Source organism: Fundulus heteroclitus, chromosome 17, assembly GCF_011125445.2.
Source record: "Fundulus heteroclitus isolate FHET01 chromosome 17, MU-UCD_Fhet_4.1, whole genome shotgun sequence".
Taxonomy (NCBI): Eukaryota; Metazoa; Chordata; class Actinopteri; order Cyprinodontiformes; family Fundulidae; genus Fundulus; species Fundulus heteroclitus.
Window position 1 is genome coordinate 7,097,838 of NC_046377.1, and position 1,862 is coordinate 7,099,699.

Below are 1,862 nucleotides of genomic sequence, written 5' to 3' on the forward strand. Positions count from 1 at the left end.
CGTCACCGGGCCACGTACGGGGAGACGCTGCGGCGACAGCCAATCAGGGGGCTCACCCGGAGGTAGGGGAGAAGACGTGCAGTAGGTGATGTATTTATTCTAGAACATGGTGCAAAACTCTAGACGAACTCTCAGAAACGTATTCAGTTATATATTATGACCCATACGATCTCACAAATCTGTCCGAATAAAATACATTTAATCTCTTACGAACTCTACTTGAAATATCACATTCCCCCAAAGCAAAAAACAAAATAAATAAATAAAACTTTCATATATATATATATATATAGTTTATTACTCATTTTGTAATGATACTAAATCCACGCTTTTTTTATTGTAAGTTTTCTCATGATTTTTGACTTGAGGATTTTGATCCGTCAGAATGAAGTTATGCAATTACTTTTGGTAAGTTTAAAAAAAGATTAACACAAACGAAAAAAAAAATCTTTCTTGGTTAACACTGTTCTAATTCTTGGCAATACATATGCACACAGATCCAACTTCTGTATATTCTGAAACCAATGGAAAATGCAAATATCAAGCAACTTCTAATATAGAAGAATATAGTCAAGAAATCCTATAATTTTACTGTTAATTTTGGTTATGGTTTTTGTTTACTGCACCTATGGCCCTAATGTTTAAATTATGAGTACAAATGCCTTGTTTGTATACAATTGTTCAATAAAGTTAAATGGAAAAACAGGGTTCAAAACCGCTCCGTGATATGGCAAGCCATTTTATCATATGACGGTAATGCTGACAACACAATTTGTGGTCTTCTGACATTAGGATGACGGAGCCATTAAAAATGCTGTTTATCCTACCCACAATCAATATTTAAACTGTCTTAAGCTTCACTTTTCCAATTTATGTTTTCAACGGAATCAACAATGCATTTGTTGCTTGACATGGGTTGAGGCTGTGGATCAGTTTACCGCTTTATTATTCCACACGGTCATATTAATTTCATTAAAAATGTTAATGAAGACAAACATATTTTTAAATAACAAATGAAACACGTTAATGTGGACAATTAAGCACAGACTGGTGTTTTTAAGCCTTCATTTCTATTAATTATGAGGATTTTCCCCTTGGCTCATGAAAACACGACATTTAAGTATAGAACATTACAGCAGGCCATTTCATTACAGACTTCACATTAAAAGCCAAAATATTGTGCAAAAACGGAATTAAAACCAATCAACAAAACTGTTTTGTGTTTTTGGAAAAGTAAAAAAAATAATTGAAACAAGGGAACTAAACTGGCAAATTATATCATAACATTTTATATTATGAAGATTCTACCCTATTTACTTATTCATTTATTTTGGATTTGGGGAGTTTCTGCCATTTTTTCTGAGCACTTCTCTGAAGTTTTAATTTTTTTTAAGTGACCCATTAGATCTGATCTCCCCCTGAAGGATGGAGGTGGTATGGCAAGCAATTTTCTCAAAGCCCTGCGTAATGCACGCTTTTGTTTTTTTTTTGCCAATTTACCAAAATACTAACCTGACAACAGCCAGCTGCATGTATCGCTCCGCCTAGCTCCACTCACATACATCTGGGACACGGCTCATTGAAAATGATTTCCCCAACCAAATTTTTGGTCTGGCCAATCAGGACGCAGGGCGGGTGTTTCATGGATGTGACGTAGTGGAGAAGCCACCGTGAGATTCCAACAACAATGGCGGCTCGCATCGAGGAAGCAAGCGTTAGCATTGATGCTGCTATTTCTTCCGTGTTGTCCAATCTACCTAATATTGTTTCATTAAAAGAACATCAGAGAACGGCTCTGAAGGCTTTTGTTGGTGGAAACCATGTTTTCGCCCTTCTCCCGACCGGATTTGGCAAGTTTTGTT